Source organism: Capra hircus (assembly GCF_001704415.2).
Source record: "Capra hircus breed San Clemente chromosome X unlocalized genomic scaffold, ASM170441v1, whole genome shotgun sequence".
Taxonomy (NCBI): Eukaryota; Metazoa; Chordata; class Mammalia; order Artiodactyla; family Bovidae; genus Capra; species Capra hircus.
This window is the reverse complement of record NW_017189516.1, coordinates 22,949,052-22,966,977: the sequence shown is the minus strand read 5'-3', so window position 1 is coordinate 22,966,977 and position 17,926 is coordinate 22,949,052.

Sequence of the window (17,926 nt, the reverse complement as noted above, 5' to 3'; positions counted from 1 at the left end):
ATCCTTTAAACATGTTCAGGTCTCTTATAACATAAAAAAATTGACCTATTTACAATACCATCAAAAGGAACAAAATACAGAGGAATAAATTTAACCAATGAGATGGAAGACTTGCATGCTGAAAACTACAAAAGATTTGTCGTTTGTTGTTTAGTTACTAAGTTGTGTCTGAGTCTTCTACAACCTCATGGACCGTAGCACGCCAGGCTCCTCTGTCCATGGGATTTCCCAGACAAGAATACTAGACTGGGTTGCCATTTTCTTCTCCAAGGGATCTTCCTGACCCAGGGATATATAACCTGTGTCTCTGGCATTGGCAGATTCTTTGCTGAAGGAAATTAAAGAAGACCTAAATAAAGAAAGATATCCTATGTTCATGGATTGAAAGTTTTAACATTTTTAAGATGGCAATACTACCCAGATCCATCTACATGTTGAGTTTAATTCCTATCAAAATCCCACTGACCTTTTCTTCAGAAAAAGAAAAGTTGAGCTTAATATTCATATGGAACTGCAAGGGACCTCACATAGCCAAAATAGTCTTGAAAGAGGAAAGCAAAGTTGGGGGACTCACATTCCCCAGTTTTGAAACTTACTACAGTGATCAAAACAGTGTGGTACTGGCATAAAGACAAACATATAGATCAATGGAATAGAACTTGGAGTCCAAAATAAACCCAAATACCTATGGTCAATTGATTTTCAACATGGATGCCAGCATCATTCAATGGGGCAAAGACCAGCCTCACCACAATTGTTGTGGGATAACTGGTTAACCACATGCAAAAAAAAAATTGAACTCTTTACCTGACACCATCTATAAAATTTAACTGAAAACAAATCAAATACCTAAATGTAAGAGCTAAAACAATAGAACTTCTATATGAAAACATACGTGTAAATCTTTGTAGACTTGGATTTGGCATTAAAAGCACAATCAACAAAAGAAAAAAAATGAATTGGACTTTATTAAAAAAACTTTTGTGCATCAAGGAACACCATCAAGAAAGTGAAATGATAATGTACAGAGTAGGAGAAATTATTTTCAAATCATACATCTGATAAGCAAGTTGTATCTAGAATACAGAAAGGATTTTTACAACTCAGCAACAAAAACAACACAATTGAAAAATGGGAAAGGGACTTGAGTAGAAATTTCTCCAAAGGAGATATACAAATGACCATGAAACTCATGGAAAAAATGCCCACTATCAGTCATCAGAGGAATGCAAATCAAAGCTACAATGAGATACCACTTTACACCCACTAGGATGGCTCTAATAAAATAAAGGAAAATAAGTTCTGGCAAGATTTAGAGAAACTGGAACTTGGTACATTGCTCATGGGAATGTAAAATGGTGTAGCTGCTGTGGAAATCAGTTTGGCACTTTTTCTAAAAGATACACATAGAACTTCCACATGACCCAGCAATTCCATTAAAGCATATACCCAAAATAATTGAAAAAAGATATTTAACCAAATACTTGTACATAAATGTTCATAATAGTGCTATTCACAATATCCAAAAGGTAGAAAAAACCCAAATGTTCATAAACTGATGAATGGATAAAACAAAATGGTGGTATACCCACATGATGGAATATTATTTAACTTCATGTTTGGGAACACATGTAAGAATTAAAGATTTTAAAATTAAAAAAATAAAAAACAAACAAACAAAAAAAAAAAAAACGAATGAAGTACCAATACATGCTACAGCATGGATGAACCTTAAAAACATTATGTAAGTGAAATAAGTCAGACACAATAGATCATATATTATATGATCCAGTTACATGAAATGTCCAGTAAAGGTAAATTCTTATAGACAGCAGATTGTTTCCCAGGGCTGGGCACAAAGAGGGAGTGGGGAGTGATTGGCTAATGGGTACACGGTTTCCATGTGAGATGATGAAAATATTGTGTAAATAGATAAATGATAGTTGCACAACATCAGCTATGCATTTTCACTGAATTGTATACTTTAAAATTGTTAGTTTCATGTTTTGTGCATTTTACCTCAATTTAAAAAATAATTGCCTCCATTTTTTAAAAAGTTAAGCATAAATTTACCATGTCACCCAGAAACTCTACTCTTAGGTATCTACCAAAGAGAAATGAAACATATGTCTGCATGAAAAATTGTACTTGGATGTTCATAGCATTATTTATAATAACCAAAAGGTGGAAAGAACCCAAATTTTCACCAACTGGTGAATGCATGAACAAAGTGATATATCCATACCATTTGGCAATAAAAATAAAAAATGAATCTTAAAAACATTTTGCTCAAAACAAACAAAAAACCATTTTGCTCAATGAAAGAAGCCATGCACACACACACAAAACCTCACGTATTATGAGTCCATTACTATGAAATTTGCAAAAGTTGCAAATCTATAGAGGCAGAAAGTAGGTTAGTGGTTGCCTGGGTCTGGCGGCATGAATGGAGAGTGACTATAAATGAGCATGAGGGATCTTTCTGGGGAGATAGAAATGTCCTAAAAGTGGACTGTGGTGATAATAGTACAATTCTGTAAATATGCTAAAATTAATTGAATTGTAGAATTAAAGCAGGTGAATTTTATGCTATGTAATTATACCCCAATAAAGCTGTTTTTTTAAAACAACAACAACAACACAAGACCACTCTATACAAGAGACAAGACCACTCTATCCAAGAGAAGTGGAATACATTTTCTATTCAAATACACGTAGAACATTTCCCAGGTTAAGTCATATGTTAGGCCATAGAAAATTCATAATAAATTTAAGATGACTGAAGCATCATATCAAGCATCTTTTTCAACCACATGGTATGAAACTAGAAATCAATTACAAGGAAAAAAACTGGAAAATTCACAAATGCATGAAGATTAAACAACATGCTACTTAACAACCAATGACTCAAAGGAGAAATTGAAAGATAAAATTATTCATTTATTTGGCTGCACCAGGTCTTAATTGTGGCACATGGGATCTTCAAGCATTGTTGCAGCATGCAGGATCTCTTAATTGCTGCATATGGGATCTTCAGTTGTGACATGTAGGATCTAGTTCCCTGACCAGGGATCAGACCCAGGACCCCTGCATTGGAAGTGTGGAATCTTAGCCACTGGACCACCAGGGAATTCACTGAGATGCAGCAGTTCTAAGAAAGAAGTTCATAATGATGAACACCTACATTAAGAATGAAAATCTTAAATAAAAATTCTAACTTTACAATTCAAGGAATAGAAAAAGAATAAAATAAGCCCAAAGTTAATAGAAGGAAGGAAATAAAGATCAGAGTGGAAATAAATGAAATAGAAACAAAAAAGAAAACAGAAAAGATCAATGAAACTAAGAGATTTTTTTAAAAAGATAAACAAAATAGACAAATCTTCAGCTAGACTTAAAAAGAAATAGAAGATTTAAATCAATAAAATTAGAAGTGAAAGAGGAGTTATTACTTATTTACCACATACATGCATAGACTCATAAGAGATTATTATGAGCAATTAAATGTCAACAAATTGGGCAACCAAGAAGAAAAGGATAAATTCCTGGAAACATACAACTTACCAAGACCGAATCATGAAGAAATAGAAAATCTGAACAGGCTAGTTACCAATAAGGGGATTGAGTCAGTAATCAAAAACCTTCCAACAAATAAAAGCCCTGGACAAGATGGCTCCACTGGTAAATTCTACCAAACATTAAAAGAAGAATAAATGACAATCCTTCTCAAACTCTTCCCCAAAATAGGAGGAAACACTTCCAGTCTCATTTTATGAGGCTAGCATTACCCAGATACCAAAGCCATATAAGAGCACTAAAAGAAAAGAAAATTATAGGTCAATATCCTATATTCAATACCATATTAAAAGGATAATACAACATGATCCAGTGGGATTTATTCCAGGGATGCCAGGATGATTATCCACAAACCAATAAATGTGATACACTGCATTAACAAAATGAAGGATATAAATCATATGATTATCCTAATAGATGCAGAAAAAACCTTTGACAAAATTCAACATCCATTCATAAACAAAAACTTTCAACAAACTTGGTATAGTGAGAGAATGTACCGCAGTATAATAAAGGTCATATATGGCAAGCTTCCCTGGTGGCTCAGATGGTAAAGAATCTGCCTGTAATGCAACAGACCCAGTTTCGATCCCTGGGTCATGAAGATCCCCTGGAGAAAGGGATGGCAACCCACTCCAGTATTCATGGGGAATTCCATAGACATCTGAGACCCGAGGGCTACAGTCCATGGGGTTGCAAAGAGCCAGACACTACTGAGTAACTAACACACATGGCCATACTGTCTAAAGCAATGTACAGATAACACTATACTCAATGGTGAAAAGCTGAGAGCTTATCCTCTAGGATGAAGAATGAGACAAGCATGCCCACTTTCACTACTTTTGTTCCACACAGTACTAGAAGTTGTAGCCAGAGCAATTAGGCAAGAGAAAGAAATAAAAGGCATCCATATTGGAATGGAAGAATTAAAACTATCTCTATTTGCAGATGACATAATATTATATATGCTGCTGCTGTTGCTAAGTCACTTCAGTCGTGTCTGACTCTGTGCGACCCCATAGACGGCAGCCTATCAGGCTCCGCCGTCCCTGGGATTCTCCAGGCAAGAACACTGGAGTGGGTTGCCATTTCCTTCTCCAATGCATGAAAGTGAAAAGTGAAAGTGAAGTCGCTCAGTCGTGCCCAACTCTTAGCGACCCCATGGACTGCAGCCTACCAGGCTCCTTTGTCCATGGGATTTTCCAGGCAAGAGTACTGGAGTGGGTTGCCATTGCCTTCTCCGAATATTATATATAGAAAACCCTGAACACTCCACAAAAAAACTAACCAACAAATTCAGTAAAGTCTCAGGATACAAAATCAATATACAAAAAAAAAAAAAATCAATGTACAAAAAAATCAGTTGCATTTCTACATACTAACAATGAACTATCAGAAAGAGAAATTAAGGGACTTCCATGGTGGTCCAGTGGTTAAGACTATGCGCTCCCAATGCAGGGGGCCCAGGTTCAAGCCCTGGTCAGGGAACTAGATCCCACATGTCACAACTAAGACCCAGCACAAATAAATAGTTTTTTGAAAAAGAGAAATTAAGAAAACAATCCCATTTACAATTGCATCAAAAATAATAAAATACATAGGAATAAATTTAACCAAGGAAGTGAAAGATCAGTACCTTAAAAACTCTAAGACATTGATGAAAGAACTAGAAGACACACAAAAAATGGAAATATCCTCCATGTTCATGGATTGGAAGAATTAATATTAAGACGGTCATACTGTCTAAAGCAATGTATGGATTCAAAGCAGTCCTTATCAAAATTCCAATAAATTTTTTTCAGAGAAACAAACCATACTAAAATTGTTGAAACCACAAAAGACCCCCAAATAGCCAAAGCAATATTGAGAAAGAAGGACAAAGCTGGAAATAGCACAGTTCCTAATTGCAAATGATATTACAAAACAGCATGTTATTTGACCCTAAAAGTACTCATTACAAGGAAGAAAAAATTTTGTAACTATATGAAGTGATGGATGTTAACTAAACTTTTTGTGATAATCATTTCACAATATTTGTATGTCAAGTCATTAGGTTGTACACCTTAAACTTATACAATGCTGTATGTCAATTATATCTCAATTAAACTGGAAGAAAGACAATATGTTAATGGCATGAAAGCAGACATGTTGATCAATGGAAGAGAAAAGGGAGCCCAGAAATAAATCTATGCATATATTGGTCAATTTATTCATGACAAAGGAGTCAAGAATACACAATGGGGGAAGGATAGTTTATTCAATAAATGGTGCTGACAAAACAGGGCAGACACATGCAAAGAATGGAACTGGACCCTTATCTTACAACAAACACAAGAATAAACTAAAAATGAATTAACGACTTGAATGTTAGACCCAAAACCATATAACTCCTAGAAGAAAACATAAGGTATAAGGTCCTTGACATTGGTCTCGGCAATGATTTTTTGGATTTGATACCAAAAGCAAAGGCAACAAAAGCAAAAACAAGCAAGTGAACTAAAAACTTCTGCACAGCAAAGGAGTGAAAAGGCAGCCTACAGAATGGGTAAAATATTTGCAAATAATATGTCTGATGAGTTAATATTTAAAATACATAAAGAACTCATGCAACTCAATAGTGAAAAAACCCAAAGTGAAAGTGCAGTCACTCAGTCATGTCCGACTCTTTGCAACCCCATGGACTGTAGCCTACCAGGTTCCTCCATCCATGGGATTCTCCAGGCAAGAATACTGGAGTGGGTTTCCATTTCAAACAATATGATTATAAAACAGGCAGAGGAACTGAATAGACGTTTTCCCAAAGAAGACATACAAATTGTCAACTGGTTAACAGGTACATGAAAGGTGCTCAGCATCACTAATCAGGAAATGCACATCAAAACTACAGATATAACTTCATACTTGTTAGAATGGCTATAATAATTAAAAAAAAGACGAGATGACAAACGGCAACAAAGATATGGAGAAAAAGGAATCCTTGTGCTCTGTTGCTTGGAATGTAAATTGGTGCAGCCACTATGGAAAACAGTGTGTAGGTTCCTCAAAAAATTAAAACTAGAACTACACTATGATCCAACAATTCCATTTCTGTATATATATCCAAATGAAATGAAAACAGGATCTCAAAAGATATCAGCACTCCCATGTTCACCCAGCATTATTCATAAAAGCCAGGATATGGAAGCAACCTAAGTGTCCATCAATGAAAGAAAAAAATGTAATACACACACACACAATGGAATATTATTCAGCCACAAAAAGAAGGAAATCCTACCATTTGCTACAACATGGATGGAACTTGAGTGCATTATGTTAAGTGATATAAGCCAAACAGAAAAAGAGAAATATTGCATGGTATTCCTTACATGTGGAATCTTTAGAAAAAAAGAGAGAAAGAGTTAAACTCATAGAAACAGACAGTAGAAAAGTGGTTGCCAAAGGCTGGGAGTTGGTGGGGGGAATGGGGAGAGGTTGATAAAAGGGTAGAAACTTTCAGGTATATGATGAATAAGGTCTGAGAATCTAATGAGATTTGTGAGAATCTAGCATGATGACTGGAGAAGGCAATGGCACCCCACTCCAGTACTCTTGCCTGGCAAATCCCATGGACAGAGGAGCCTGGTAGGCTGCAGTCCATGGGGCCGCTAGGAGTCGAACATGACTGAGCAACTTCACATTCACTTTTCATTTTCATGCATTGGAGAAGGAAATGGCAACCCACTCCAGTGTTCTTGCCTGGAGAATCCCAGGGACGGGGGAGCCTGGTGGGCTGCTGTCTATGAGGTCGCACAGAGTCAGACACGACTGAAGCGACTTAGCAGCAGCAGCAGCAGCAGCATGATGACTAGAGTTGATAACACTGTATTGTATAACTGAAATTGGTTAAGAGAGTAGAACTTAAATGTTCTCACCACACACACGAAAAGGATAACAAGTGCCTCAGAGCCTAATCAGTATATCTCTGTCTCTGTCAGGGGTGAATAGTTTGAGAACATTATTTGTACCCCTGTCCATATTTCCTGTTCACTGTTTTCCTTTTTTATCTTTTTTCCTTTGATCACCTCTTAACCCATTACATTTTGGCCTCTGCTTCTTCCTTCTTAACCCATTGTAATTTGCCATCCACCCCCACCACTCCATGTTCTCTGCAAGGCTGCCAGTTATCTTATTGCTAAATCTAGTGGTTGGTTTCCAGGCTTTGTTTTGTGTGATATTTGGCATGTTAACCATTCCTTCTATTTTGGAAGATGATTTGCCCTTGGTTTCTCTGACACTACACTCTCCTGGTTCTACTCTACTCTGTGTCAGTGAATTCCTCCATTATCCAGCCAGCCACTTCAGTCATAAATCCAGGCTTCTTCTCTGACTCACTCTGTTAACTACCACACGAAATCCATTCACTAAGCATGCTGAGTTTTACCTCGTAAATATTCTCTTGTTCAGAATTCTATCAGGGGTTCATGGATCCTGGAAGGTTTCAGAGAATCCATGAATGCATATGCTGAATTGAAGGCAAAATTTGGTATGATTGTGTGTATTAGCATTTCTCTGGGGAGAATGTATAAGCCATAACTTTCATTATATTCTCAGACAGGTCTGTGACTCAAAATAAAGTATAACACCATTAATCTAACTCCATCCATTTATTGATATTTTTATCCCCTCCTCCCTGCTCCCCCCATCCCACCCACTCTGACCAGATGTAGTTACTACAAAGACCCATTTCTCCATATAACAGTCTCTGCAAGACCGCAAAGAGATCAAACCAGTCAATCCTAAAGGAAATCAACCCTGATTATTCATTAGAAGGACTGATGCTGAAGCTGAAGCTCCAATACTTTGGCTACCTGATGCGAAGAGCCAACTCATTGGAAAAGACCCTGATGCTGGAAAAGATTGAAAGCAAAAGGAGAAGAGGGCAGCAGAGGATGAGATGATTAGATAGCATTGCCAACTCAGTGGACATGAGTTTGAGAAAACACCAGGAGATAGTGAAGGACAGGCAAACCTGGTCCTTTGCTGCAGTCCATGGGGTCGCAAAGAGTCAGACATAACTGAGCGACTAAAAAACAACTTTCTCTTAGGGCCACAAATAAGGATGGGCTATTGCTGAGGACATGGACTGAGGCTAGCAGGGCTAGATGCATTCTGCCTCAGGAGGCTACTGTGCGCCACCATGGCCTGCTCCTCTCCCCTCTTTCTGCCAACAAATCATTTATTCTTTCATTTTCCTTCCTCTCCCATCTCTCCTTATCCAATTTCTCCTTTTCTCTCTTCCTCATTCTCCTTCTCTTCCTCTTTTTCTTCCTTAGCTTCTCCCTCATACTTTATTAACACATTAATTATAGGGTAATCAGACTTTGACCATGGAACTTGAAGCCTCTTAAAATCAGGACTAGAGGCGGCATTCACCTTGCTCATTGGCTCTTACTTGCAGAGTCCCCAGCACAGCCTCCACAGAAGAGAAAAGGGGAGGGAATGGGCCTGCGCTTGGAGGTATGGAGTCAGTAACTAGGGAAATCCCAGCCCCAAGTATAACTGTAATGAGTTAGAAGAAATATGTGAGTCAGGTCAAGAAATCATAGATCTTACAACTTTTTATCAAAACAAAGTTTGGAAGAAATTTAAAAATGTATCTAACCCAATCTTCCTCCCTTCTCATCCTTCTTGATTCCTTTCTGTTCTTCACCCCATACATCCATCAACAAGATTTTTAGCTCTCCCTTAAAATTTATTCCATTCCACTATTTTATGTGCTATAGCTTCTGGTACTATTGCTATCTTGAAATTGTGTAGTGTCCTCCAGCTTTCTTCTTCAATGTTGTTTTGGTGGACTAGATCTTTTCTTTTCCATACGAACTTTTTAATCACTTTGTCTATATCTACAAAATAGTTTAGCAGGGTTTTGACTGAATCTATGTTGAATCTATAGATCAATTTGGGAAGAACTGATATTTTAACAATATTGAGACTTCCTATTCATGGGCTTCCCAGGTGGCTCAGTGATAAAGCATCTGCCTGCTATGCAGCAGATGTGGATTTGATCCCTAAGTCAGGAAGATCCTCTGGAAAAGGAAATAGCAACCCACTTCAGTATTCTTGCCTGGAGAATCCCATGGACAGAGAAGCCTAGTGGTCTATTAGTTTATGGGGTCGCAAAAGAGTCAGACATGATTTAGAGACCAAACAACAACAATTCATGAACATGGACTATCTCTCCATTTATTTAGATATTCTTTGATTTCTTTCATTAATGTTTTGTAATTTTCCGCATTCAGATACTGTACATATTTTTTATATTTATACTTAATTCATTGTTTTGCAGCTATCGTAAATAGTACCATTTTCTTAAAATTTCAAATTCTAATTTTTACTACTGGCATATAGGAAAGCAACTGATGTTTGTGTATCGACCCTGTATTCTGTAGCCTTGCTATGTGTACTCTTATTAGTTCCAGAAAAGTTTTTTTTTTTTTTTTGTAGATTGTTTGGGATTTTCCACAATCTTCCAAATTTTCATAAATTGTATTTTTCATTTAACTCAAAATATTTAAAATTTTCTCTTGAGACTTCTTCTTTGACACATATGTTATTTAGAAGTATTTTAATTTATAAACATTTGGGGATTTCCTGGAAATTTTTCTGTTGCTGGTTTCTAGTTTAATTCCATTGTAGTCTGAGAACATATTTTGTATGATTTCTGTTCTTTTAAATTTGTTAAGATGTGTTTTATGGCCCAGAATATGGTCTATCTTGATAAGCATGTTGCAAACTTGAGAAAATTTATACTCTGCTGTTGTCAGAAGGAGTACTCTGTAAGTGCCAATGAGATCAAGCTGACTGATACTGCTGTAAATTAATTAAAAAAAGAATGGTTCACAGATTTAAAAAAAAGAAACAAATCTGAATTTTACATTTTAAAACATCCAGAAAACTTAGTTAAAAAGAAAATTATTTTTAAAATCCTACTTTAAAAAATAAGTAAAAATAGATCCGAAATCTTTACACTTACCTTTCTTCATCATCACTCTCCTAGCCTAAGCTATTTTGGTCTCCTGCTTAGACCTTCTGACTGGTCTCATCACTAGCCTCCTAACTGGTCTACCTGTTTTCAGTTTTGCTCCCACTATAATCCATTTCCCACAAATCAGACAGAATGATCATAGACATGTCAATCCTAGCTCAAAACCCTCTAGTGGCTTGTCATTGTACCTGGAGTAAACACCTTTGTATGGCTGGCATGGTCCTACACAGGCTTGCTTCAGAATTTCTCTCCTACTTCATTTAGTACCAATCAGACTTCTTCTGACTGGTAATCCCTTAAATACCCCCAAGTTCATTCTCACTCTACAGCCTTCACCCTTGTGTTTCACCTTGCTTGGGAAGCCATGTCTCTGGATCGTCCTGAAATGATCACTTTCTTGTCATTCAATCTCACCTCAACTCTCCCTCCTAGGAGAGACTTTCCCTGACTAATCTTGTAGTCTATAAGTGACAATGTGGTCAAGTTGATTGATAGTGCTGTTCAGGTAAAAATATATCCAAAATCTGTCCAGAGACCTTCACTGACTATTTAATCTTGTTCCCCAGATCTACCCAGTCACATTACCTTTGGACAATATTTTCAAAACACTTTTACTTTCTGAAATGATTCTGTTCCTATATTTGTTGGTTGTTTATATCTGTCATCCTTTCTCTAAAATGTTGCCACCGGGAGAGCAGGGACCCTCTTCATCACTGAATTGTCAGCACCTAGAGCAGAGTAGGCACCTAAATATTTATTAAATGACTGCACTTCTGTTTGAACATTCCCAGTCACTTGGAGCTGACTGCTTTGATCCATAAGGCAGCCAGTGCCTCTTTGGATGTTTTTGTGTGTTAGAAATTTCATCTTTCACTCGAGCTTAGCACTGCATTCTTGACCATATAAACAGATTAGAAGAGAAAAAAATAACTTACAATCATTATGAAAGATGCTGAGACTTTGGTAAAACTTAACACCTGTTAGTGATAAAAAAAAAGATGTTCTAAGCATGTTAGGAATAAGAGGTAACTTCCTTAAACCGATGAAAAGCATCCTCCAAAATCCCACAGGGAATGTATATAATGGTTGCACACTGAAAATTTTCCCTTTAAGATAAGTAACAAGACAGGGATGCCCATTATCACTCTTTTTGTTCAGCATTGAATTGGAGATCCTGCACCATAAGGGAAGGAAGTGAAATAACAGGAATAGGGATTTGGAAGGAAGAAATAAAACTGTCATTTAAATCTATTTTCTATCTTTCACCCACTGGTTCTCCTTCAGTTTTCTGGAGGCCCACAGACCAAAGCTGTCCCTTCTCCATGATGGTCCAGGTCTTCTTTCATCTCTGGGCCTCAGTCACCTTAACTAGAAAGTGAAGGGTTGGACGAGGTAATCCAAAAAGCTCCTTGTGGTTCCATCTTCCCATAATTCTTTGAGCCCAAATAATCTCTCCTGCAGGCTAAACATCTCTGTTTTCCTCGGTAGTTCCTAATAGTGATGACCAGAGCCCTCCTTTCCTAGTAACACATTCCATTAAAAAAAAATGTGGTTTCCAGAACTGGGGCAGAAGGTGAAGAAAGGATAGGGCATGAAAAGATTGGAGTAGAGGGAGTTAGACCGAAAACAGAGTTTAGACATGAAATGGTAGAGAGAGGCAGCAGAGGTTTCAAGGTATCTGAGGGAGAGGTTGCCTGGTAGGGGAGAACTCCTTGACTTTGTCCCTGGAGTGAGAAGAGGATCTTCTGCATGGTTTGGGGGAACAGTGATGGGAACTGAGTTTGTAGCTGTCTCCAAGCATTTGGTGGCTCTGTCAGTCCTTCCAGCTCTCCTACCCTGGGCTCCGTAGCTGAGATGGAGGGAGGGGGATTGACAAAAGCCAAAGCAGGGTGGGAAGGGAGACTGCACAGAGCTAGGCCCCTGTCCAGGAGGCAGGAGCAGCCGCCACAGTAGGAGGGAGCAGCAAGCCAACAGCTGAGTGAGACAAGGCCTGGGTTATTTTTTTTTTCCAGTTTGTTGGCATGTGGGTGGATTTTTCTCCTTTTTTCTTCTCTCCTGCTCTCTGCCGTTTCCACAGAGATGTGGGAGTTTGCAAATTTGTCTCAGTGGAGGGGAGAGGCAAGAGCTGATTTGGGGGGTCCTTGTCAGGAATCAGGGAAGCAGAGAAGGACACTGCAATTCTGGTAGCAAGAAAACTAGAACCCATTCCCTGATGGTATCACTGGGGCAAGGAAGGCTTCCCTCGCTTTCCTTTCCCCCAGTGCTGCAGAGGGATGTATTCTCACCTCTGTTCAACTCTTTGCTCTCAAATCCATCCCACCTGGTGATTGCAAAAGGCTTTCTCTGATTCTTTCCTTGCTCTGCAATGCCGAATGCCCTTTCCTCGGGTCCCTGAACAAACTATGGGCACCCTGAGACTATTCCACCCAGAGGTTGCTTTCCTCTCCAGTATGGCCTGGGGTTGGGGGTGAGGGGCTAAGGAGCTTTCCTTTTTTTCTAGCAATACATGTAAAGGATTGAAAAAAAAAAAAAACCAAAACAGTACTTATAGCACATGCTAAGTGCCAAATGAGTATTTCAGGCTTTCAGAGGGGGAAGCTTTCTGAAAGAATTAAGGGGTGAGTAATTTACAGAAGTCTTCCTGGAGGATGTAGAGCAGAGACAAACTGACAAAGTAGGTAAGGGCATGCCAGGCAGAGGCACACAGCACGAAGTTGTGGGTCTGGACACCTAGATGCTGATCCTCATTCTGCCATTTTGAAATGTGATGTTGAAAAAGAAGTTACTTCCCTTCTCTTGGGCCATCTTTTCTCATTGGGAAAACAGGCTGAATCTCTAAAAGCTCTGCAGATTTGTGGAGCTGAATCCTGATTCCTGGCCGTGGGGCTTATGAGCCATCTAATGACATCATGGGTATCCAGAGTGTGTTGAACAACTGTACCATTTTGCCTGGGACTGAGAGGTTCCCTGGGAAGCAGAATTTCAGCGCTTAAACAATCTTGAGCAAACTGGGATAGTTGGTCACCCTAGCAAGGCACACATCCCCTACTTGTTATTATCACTATCGTTATCATTATTATTACCACTAGAGGGCAACACTCTCTTATGCCTCGGAGTAGGTCTAAGCCTCCACCGGCCCAAAACGTAACGAAGTGTCCCGTCATTCCAGGACAGACCAATCCTCTCAGTCTTTCTCCAGGAGAGAATCCTGAGGAACAGAAAGATCTGTGGACCTTGAATTCCTGGAGCTTCCTTTTGGCCTTGCCAGCCCTATGTGGTCTGATTTTGCCAACTGTGCCCAAACCCTGATCTGCACTCACTTGCCTATTCTGCCCCACTATGGCAGGACCGCCCTTTTCTTAGGGGACTGGGGACATACAGGGATGCTGACACTTAGCTTTGGTTTGTCTGAATGCAACAGGCAGTTTCACACGGATTTCCTGCTCTCATGCTTTGACTTTCTGGCAGTATATACATTCTACAAGGGTCTCCCAGGATTTCCCTGGTGGCTCAGACAGTAAAGCGTCTGCCTACAATGCGGGAGACCCAGGTTCTATCCCTGGGTCGGGAAGATCCTCTGGAGAAGGGAATGGCAACCCACTCCAGTACTCTTGCCTGGAAAATCCCATGGATGGAGGAGCCTGGTAGGCTACAGTCCATGGGGTCGCAAAGAGTCGGACACGACTGAGCGACTTCACTATAAGGGCCTCCCAGGTGGCGCTAGTGGTAAAGAACCTGCCAGCCAATGCAGGAGAGGTAAAGATACCTGGGTTTGATCCCACCCCTGGGTCGGGAAGTTCCCTGGAGAAGGAAACGGCAACCCACTCCAGTACTCTTGCCTAGAAAATCCCATGGACGGAGGAGCCTGGTGTCCATGGGGTCGCAAAGAGTTGGACACGACTGAGCGACTTCACTTTTCACTTTTTCTGGGTCGGGAAGATCCCCTAGAGGAGGGTATGGCAACCCACTCCTGTATTCTTGTCTGGAGAATCTCCATGGACAGAGGAGCCTGGTGGGCTACAGTCCATAGCGTCACAAAGAGTCAGACATGACTGAAGCTACTGAGCGAAAGATACATTCTACAAGGCAGCTGCATTGATACAGGGGCTGGCTTTCTCTTTTCCATAGAATTGATTTCCGTATTACCTTATTTCTGTCATCAGATCGAATTGTAGTTATAATTTATCTATCTATATATCCCATTAGATGGTTGATTCATGCATTCAACAAACATAGATTGCTTATTGTTTACCTACCATGTCCCAGGCTTTTTGCCAGATTTGTGTTACAGTGGGTGGGGTGGGGGGCGCAAAACAGACGGAATATCTGCCCTTGTAGAGCTAACAGTCTAGAGAGGGAGGTGGGAGGGAAGCAAACAAAGAATCACACAAATCAATATGTAATTACACACTTGCTAAGTTCAAGGAAGGAGAAGGACTCACCGAAAGCATGTACCAGAGGGTTCTGCCTCATCTGGGAGTGAGAGAAGGAGCTGCTGATGAACTGACATCTGAACTGAGATCTGAAGAATGAACAGGCAGTAAGTAGGCAAAGGCAACAGAAAACAGCTTTCTATGGCAAAGGAACGGCAGGTGCGCAGGGCCTGAGAGGGGACGAGCCCAGCTCCCAGGAGGAGCTGTTTGCTTCTTGAGGGCACAGCCTGCTTCTTGTTCATTTTTGCTATAGCTCCAAGCCTGGCGTACAGAGATGCCAAATAAAATGTCTGGGGAATTGAACTGAATGAAATTTGGTCTTGGAAATTATCATAGGTTGGAGGTCAAAAGACCTAACATCTGATTCCAGCCCTCCTGGGCAATTCGATTTTCCAACTGCTTACCATGCACACATCATGCGCAAGGACCTGGGGAAAGGTAAACAAAACAAAACGAGTCTCTGCCCTTCAGCAGCACAGGGTCGGGTGGAGTGGCTGACAGATACGCAGGCTCCTTCCACTCTCTGGGCCTCATTCTCTTTGGTTCTAAAATGAAAGATTGGAGTTACAAAATCCCTCAGGCCCCTTCTAGCTTTAAGAGTCTTGACCCGCTCTTCCTTGAATACCAGCCGGTTAGGTGGCAGTGGGAGCAGCGGAGTGGTTGCTTCCATTTTTCCTGCCTTCTAGGCTTCACAAGGAATAGGACTGGGGAAGTGCAGACTTGAGCTCTAGTTTTGGACCGTTTTCCCTTTTTCAAGGGTCTCAGGAGCAGTTAGGGTTCACTGCTTTTGGGGAAAATGTTTCAGAATTCCATGAACCTTTGTTTCTTTCTTTCCCATCTCCTCTCCCCACCTGCCCCTCCCCAGTCTTCTTGTCTACATCTAGAACTGTGTTTGCATATATTAAGGCTACGAAGAACCTTTAACATCATTGTATCCAATACTTCCATCCGGTGTTTACATTTCCTACGCAATAGACCCTTCAAGTGAAGCCGTCTGGCCACTATTTGAAGACTTCCATTGATGGTTAACTCACTCTTTCCACTAGGCTTAGCCTATGAGACGCCACTTCCCTCTGGGAATCTGTCTCCCTGTAATTTTCACCCACTGCTCCTGGCTGTGTCCTTTGGGGCTAAGCAGAATAATTCCACTACATTGCCCCCTGACAGCCTATTGGGTATTCAAAGCCAGGAATCACATCTTCATAATCCTGCTCTCCTCCAGGCCTAATATCATCTGTTCCTTCAAATGCTCTTCATTGGTTCAAATCTCCTTAGCATCTGTAAACACAGATTAGTTTATGTAAGATTTATATTCCGCCTACTTTAAAGAGGATATTAGGCGACTCATCAGTTACAACATGAAAGAAAGACAATTAGGGATAAAAATGGGGAAGAAAACAGACCAGAGACCATGTAAAGGAAGCCTGAATAGATGTTGCCAGGTACCTAAAATGAACTGGATTATAATTGGACTCTGAATTTGGCTCGAAGTTTTATGGAAGCTAGGACAAAATTGGAAACACATTGGGTTATGTGGTTTTATGTTCTGACAGAATCATGCTTACAAATCATCTTCAGAGAGAAAATTTTTCCTAAAACAAAACCCAGACTAGTCTATTAGGATTGCTTTCCATGAGACTGCTCAAGACTGACAGGTACTTCACATACATCTTGGACCCTCCCCCTACTAGTGGGAAAGGGGCCAGAAGGATAATTAATTAATTAGCAAAATGCTGTCTCAGTTTTAAGCACTGCTATCTCTTTAGGGATCTCCACAGGGATGAGTCTTCCTTTTCTGTTCCTTTTTCTTTCTTCTCTGTGCCTCACAGATCATCACTTTCCCACTGTCCCGCTCTTTACAGTCTTCAATCTCAAGACTCTTCGGAATAGCAGACCTCAGGAAATAGCCCAAGTAAGGAGTTATAAGCTAGTGATCACACAGCAATTATATGTAAATCATTTCTCTCTGGTCCTCAGTGTTCTCATCTGAAAAATGAGTTAATCTCTAAGCTTCAGCTTGAACATTCTGGACTATAAAACTGAGGGAAAAGACTGATGATTTAAAAACAATTTTTTTTTCCATCTCGTGTCTGGCAGCTAACAGTGTAGAAGATCTGCTCGTGGTAGAGCTATGAGAACCCAATAGGAAAAACCAATTTGAACAGATGCCACCTTCAAATCTGAGGAAATTATTTCATGGCTCTCATCATCATGATGAGTTCTTGTTGACTGGGTACTGGCAGTGGTGAGATGTGGTTTTCAGGGTTCTTTCCTGCTTTAGCTCTGCGTTCTTTGGCAAAGCTGGCGCTGGGGTAAGGAGAACTGGAGCAATCACACCAGGGATCGAGGCTTCTGGGAAATGACTCCGGAGGCAGCAGGCAGGAAAAGAAGGTAGTGCCAAAGTTTCTGCTGAACAACAACAATGAGCCAGTTAAAAAAAAACACTTTTGGGCTTTCCTGGTGGTCCAATGGTTAGGAATCTGCCTTGCAATGCAGGAAACACGGGTTAAATCCCTGGTCCCAGAAGATCCCATATGCCACAGAGCAACTAAACCTGTGTGCCACAGCTACTGAGTCTGCACTCTGGAGCCCTTGAACTACAACTCCTGAGGCCCATGCACACTAAAGCCTGTGCTCCACAACGAGAGAAGCCACCACAGCGAGAAGCCTGCACACTGCAGCTAGAGAAAGCCTGTGCACAGTAAGAAAGACTCAGCCAAAAACAAATAGTTTAAAAAAAACCCTTTGTAGTGTGTAATATTTGGTACACATAACATCCATGTGGAACCCCTTCCCTCCTAGCCTGTTACTCTCCTGCTCAAAAAACTTTCCATGACTTTTCATTGCCTATAACAGATTCCAAATGCTCTTGTTTGGCTTTGGAATCTTCTCC